Source organism: Furipterus horrens, unplaced genomic scaffold (genome assembly GCF_987537825.1).
Source record: "Furipterus horrens unplaced genomic scaffold, mFurHor1.1.pri manual_scaffold_11, whole genome shotgun sequence".
Classification (NCBI taxonomy): domain Eukaryota; kingdom Metazoa; phylum Chordata; class Mammalia; order Chiroptera; family Furipteridae; genus Furipterus; species Furipterus horrens.
Window position 1 is genome coordinate 43,959,515 of NW_028327181.1, and position 6,000 is coordinate 43,965,514.

A 6,000-nucleotide genomic window follows, 5' to 3' on the forward strand; every position below is an offset into this window, starting at 1 on the left:
CAAAAGGGAAAAAAGGGAAAAAAATTGGGACAACTGTAACAACATGATCAATAAAATATACTTTAAAAAATGTATGGTATATTTCTAACACACATTAAAGTTTTGCATATTTTATATTTTGGTAGATTTTGTAAAATTGCCACACAGAAACGCTTTCCTAATTCCTGTTCCTATGAGTTGCGGTTGCCAACGCTCATCTCCGTGTGTTCGCTTTGACACTGGATGTAATCTATGACTTCAGTTTTTGCCAATCTGCTGCAGGGAAAATGATATTTTACTGAGAGATACTGAGATTGAGTATTATATGTTTACTGGCCATTCACATTTCTTATGTGAGTTGCATATTTATAAGAATAAATATAAATTGCCTTCTTATAAATTGCTTTTGCCCATTTTTCCTTTGTGTATTTTTCCTTTTCAAATTGATGTGCGGGAATTCTTTTACAATAAAGAGTAGTTCTCTATGGTGTGTGTGTCGTCACCTCTCCCGTGCCTGTTGTTCAATGTACCATGTTTTTAAGTGTATGTCGGGTCAAACGTGCCATTCTTTCTCTGTCTCCCAAGATTACGCAAGAGGCTGCCTGAGGCCATAAAGAAAAAGAGTGACAATTTGACTTTATATAAGAAATATATACATAATGCACACTTACATATATACTATACATCAAACACTCTATATCCATATCTCTATACGTTTACCACTTTTTTCCTGTTTTTTTAAAAATTAGCTTTTACTTCCTCACTCCAAAAACCCAGAGTAGACACTATTACTGTCCCCATTTTACAAATAATAAGAGTAAGAAACACATAAGTTAAGACAGCATTCTCCCTCCAAAGCCCATGCTCTTAACCAAAACTTTATTTTGACTCAATATTACTCAATGTAACTAATTCTCTCTATATATTAGAAAATAACAAAAATAAATGCAACATGACAATGGTATAGAACTAGTTAGTGCCAATGAATAAAACAGATAATCCGGAAATATCATTTAACCTAGAGAAGCTGAAGGTATAAAAAGACAAAACTACGAAATATTAGAGAACAAAAATTGCTCATAAATGATATTGGAAAAACTATTTAGCATAATTTTTTTAAGTCAGTTTAAACCCAGTTTTCATAACATCCACGAGGGTAAAAATTAGAAGAAAAAATCCCTTAAAAGAGGATTGAGAAGAGTTAGAAAAAAAAGGGCAGATTTGGGTATGTAAAAATGTTAAATGGATACATATTTCCAAAAAGTCATTTTAAAAAGGTATATAATAGTCTGGGGGAAATGATGAAAATTTGGCAGATAAATCTTATTAAAAACACACATAAATTAGCAAAAAAATTAAAAAGGCATTAAGATCTTAACAGATAAATGAGCAAAAAAGAGAAAGTACAGCTTGTAAACAAATATGTGAAAAAAATGTTCACTCTAACTATATTAAAAGAAATGCAAAATTATAAAAAAGGGCTTCTGTTTTGCCTATATTTTTTTAACGATACTGTCATTGGTGGAACTGATAAAGTTAAACTGGTAATCCTACACAGAGTATTGACAGAAAGCAATTTAGCAACATATATCAAGCACCATTAAAATATTCATGTCCCCTTTACCCAATAATCTCATGTCTGAGAATCTATTCTACAGATATAATCCAAAAACATGAAAAAATTATATGAATAAGATAGTTACTGAAGTATTATTTATAATAGCAAAAAAGCAAACAAAAAAAGAAAAACAACTCAATTTTCAAGAACATGGAATAGATAAGTAATTTATGGAACAATCAGATAACTAGAACATTATACACTCTTAAAAATAATTGTGAAACCAATGATATAAAGAACATTGTTATAATATCTGGTTGTACAGGTAGAAAGAAATACAGACATTTTAAGTTTTTTAGGGCATGGGATTGAGTCACTATTTTCTAAAATTTCTAAACTTGATCTCAAAAGACCCGAGTTCCAGTCCCAGCTGCACCACTCACCCACCCAACAGGGCGAGCTGCCTCAGGTCCCCCACTTTTCAGGGCCTGTTTCCATAACTGGAACCACCTCATGGGGCTCCTGTGGCAATCAAATGAGAGAATGCCCAGGAAGAACTCCACGCGGAGCTCCTGCCACACAGCAAGCACTCAAAATGCTGTTCTTTATCATCGAAAAAATTTACCGTGTTTTAAATACAAAATTGAAATGAGGGGGAAAATATTTCACATGGGGTGTTTTTTTTCAATTGCAAGTTTAGTCTTGTTAATTTTGACTCCCTTTACTTGTATGTGTTTCTCCTCCTAAGAACAGACAACACTTGCACATAAATTCACTTGGCAAAGGAAAGATTAAAGGAAGTGAAACGGCTACTATAAACCAGAACCATGTAAAAACAAAGAGCCTATGGAGCTGAGTTGTAAAGGGACAAGTGGAGCCATGTTAGCGAGGACTAAAGGACAAGCAGCAGATGCATATCTTAATCTATGGCTTCTAATGAGGAGAGGAAATCACATTTCTTGAGTAAACTTAAAATACGGTCTCCCTACATGACTGAGCTAAGTAGTTCATTCTAATAAGTAATTAGCTCAGTGGAAATAGGAAATAAAAACCCAAAGCTTAATTTCTAGAAAACAGAGTGGTAAAGAGACATTTCAAGCAGCCTGAGCCCTTGCTGGGGAAGAGGGGTGGGGGGACAGAACGCTGCTCACACAGAGGCCATCCAGAAAGCTCTTCCTAGAAAAGCCTCTGTCCTGGTCACAGCTTTGAAATTCTGCCGTCTAAGCCTCGTAAGTGCGTGTTTGGCCCAGATAGCAAGCACTGGGGCCGTTATCAGGCCCTCTGCAAGATGCCAGGGCACACACCAAGGGCTGATCTCCAAGGGGAGAAGGCTCTAGAAGAACCTTCCCCAGGGCTGAGACCCAGTCAAGTGGGCAGCTCTCTCCACAGGAGTTTAGAGTACTCACTCTTGGTGAGAAGAATGCACAGAAGCAGCCCTCTTCACCTTCATTGTGGAAAAGCTAGTAATCAGTGCCCATAGACAGGACTTCTTTTCCAAAGAACTTTATGCATTTAACTTGAAGTTAGCATTACTCATCCTGACTTTGGAAGATGAAAAAATAACAGGCAGTGGGAAAAGACTATTTTTTCAAGATGTCAGAAGATGAGTTTCAAATTCACTTTTAGCCCCCCAAAGCATGCATGTGGTATTAGTTTATCTTGTCCACGAACCACCGATGAATGTATTAATAATGCCTTAGTCATAGCATATTGTACGTTTGACATTACACCTAAAGCAGAAGAATGCCTTCTCTCGACAGAACTGTTCTAAGATTTTCCATCCCCATCTTCGGTAATAACCAATGATGTACTTACTGCAAACCCTTTGCTTCTCGTGCTCTTCGGAGCTGATGACCTCAATCAGCAAGCCTGCTGCACTATTCTGGGGTCTGGTGCTGGCTGGGAAGGAAACCACACTCAGGAGGCCAAGCAGTGAGCTCTGGAGCAATGCTTCACTCAGGAAGCAGGCGGGCTCTGCTCCCCAGGGCCTCTGCTGCCTGACCAACGCCCCCCTCCGCCCCACCCCTGTGCTTGGGCTCGCTCTCTCTCTCTCTAACACACACACACACACACACACACACACACAGTGCAAAATCATTTCTGTCCTACTGATTCCTGAATACTTAATGTGTATCTCTCAGAAACATAAAGACTTAAGATGTATGCTGACTTAGTTTCTTGCTGATTGCTCCCTGAGATATCAAAGGGAAAAAAAATCTATGTGAACTTCAGAGGGGATTCTGCCCTGAAGCTTCAGGGCCCCTCACTGCCAAGGCCTGTGACTGGTAGAATGTTCTGGGCGGCAAGAGGAACTCAGATAACAATCATGAAGCATTTCAAAGCAGGCAATTCCGATAAGCTGACTCAAGGGACCTCAAGGGTAAGGCATCTTGATCTCCAAGCCTCTGGTAATTTGTTGCTATTTCCTTTTCATTCTAAATAAATACTTTCACACCTGATTTTGAATTCAGAGTGCTCCAAAACTACATGAGCACTCTTACAAAGCCTGGGGTCCTATGGGGGCCACTATAGCGGCCTACAAGCCCCTGGGACGATGAGCTCTGCAATAGGGCGCAAACATGCTACGTGGAAAAGGAAGGAAGAAACTGCGTGCAGGCCAACAAGCCACATGGGTCACATCCACACGCACCAAAACTGGAGCCGCAGGGCTTGGGTGCACTTGGCTGCTGCCCTAAGCTGCTATTGTGCTGGAGGATAGGGGTGAAAAGCAGCCGAGTGGCCCTTGCACAGCAGAGGCAGACAGTGTGAGGTCGCAGAGCCTCAGTGACACTGAGCCCTGGGGTTCAGTGTGCCCCTCCCCCGCATGCGCATGCTCAGGGCCATCTAATCAGACCACGTGGAGAGGAGCTGCCCTCCTGCAGCTTGGTGTGGGCCTTCGCCTGCAGGGATGGTAGTTCTTACAATCATGGCCCCTGCCCCCTGCTCCCTGGCAAATGCTGCCACCTCTGGTAGGTGGCTCTCCCCCTTTGCCTTGAAGAAAGCAAGAGGCGTAGTGCATGGGACCTGCTCTCACAGAGGAATATCCATCATCTCGGGAGTTGGGGCATACAGGGACCTAACTTACCTGGGTGTTCCTCCAGAGCATGGCACCGTGGCACAGACACGAGGTGCCATTGCCCTGCAAGTGACAGAACTCCAGCTCAACCTTGCTTAAGCAAAAGAGCAAATTTATTGGCTTGACTAACTGGAAAGTCTAGGGATGAATTCAAGCTGGCCTGCAAGCCACTGAGGCCTAGAGGGGCCCATATCAGTGGGGATCTGTTTTTCATAACCTCTCAGCTCAGCTGCCCTGAGTTCACTTGGTTCAAACGCAGGTGCTCATGGAATGGGAAAACCTTTCCCAGGAGCATTCCAGGAGGAGAGGTCTTCAGAAGTGAAGCTCGCAGAAGGGTGACACTCCTCGAAAAGAACCCTACGCTGTCCAACCCAGTGGCTAGGGGGACGCACCTGGGGACCGGCACCCACTAGCTATGGGAAGAGCAGCTCACGAAGGCAAAAGTGCAAGACAAAGAAGTAACAAGCTGGCCACCCATGAGCGCCTGGGGTGACTAAGCCTTTCGTGTGATCTTGCCGCACCGCTCCAACTGGGCTGGGAATCTGCAGCTCGGAGGGTATACACAAAACGCCAACAGTGCTCATGTCTGGAAATGTGGGTCATTTATTTTATTATTTTTAAAAGACTTTATTTACTTTTAGAGAGTGGGGGAAGGGAGGGAGAGAGAGGAGTGAAATATCAATGAGAGAGAAACACCAATGGGTTGCCTGAAGGACAGAAACCGCAGCCCAGGCATGTTCCCTGCCCAGAATCAAACTAGCGACCTTTGCCATTGTGGAGCGACACCCAGCCAACTGAGCCAGCCTACTCAGGGTGGGTCATTTATTTTTTAAATTCACACTGTAGCTTCTAAATTTTCTAAAACAAGTAGATATTAAATTGTGTAATAAAATAATACAATAAAATAAGTTATTTCATGCTAAATAAATCCTATATACAAAGCAGAAAATATATATTATAAAAACATATATTATAAAAATATGTCACCCTCAAAAAATCTATAACATTTTACTGAACAACAAAAAAAGAGGACTGAATGAAAAAAAAATACCATGTGCTTTCAATTAGATATTCATTCTCCACAAAATAATTTTATAAATGTGTTGTAATACCAGTAAGAATTCTAATAAGACGAGAAGTGTGGTAGAAAAATTAATTCTTCTCTATAGAAGAAAATTATTTTTTTAATCCTTCCTTGGGGACATACTTATTGATTTTAGAGAGAGCGGAAAGGAAGGAGAGAGAGAGTGAGAGAAGCATCGATTGGCTGTCTCTCATATGCACCCCAATCAGGAACGGAACTAATGATCCAGGCATGTGCCCTGACTGGGAATCGAACCTGTGACTTTTTGGTTTACAGGACAATGCTCCAACCAACTGAGCCACA

General features: G+C 41.2%; 1 protein-coding gene across 4 annotated transcripts in view; it reads right to left on the reverse strand.

The window, feature by feature from the left end:
• The window catches only part of SPECC1 (sperm antigen with calponin homology and coiled-coil domains 1), a 255,686-nt gene extending 252,199 nt beyond the window's left edge, over positions 1–3,487 (reverse strand). For 3 of the 4 annotated variants that reach the window (XM_090292308.1, XM_090292306.1, XM_090292307.1), the window contains exon 1: positions 3,353–3,412. The gene's annotated coding sequence lies outside the window, so the exon portion shown is untranslated. Of the gene's footprint in view, positions 1–3,352 lie in introns of all 4 variants that reach the window. The other variant, XM_090292309.1, reaches the window with a different exon arrangement.
• Positions 3,488–6,000: the final 2,513 nt, after the last annotated feature.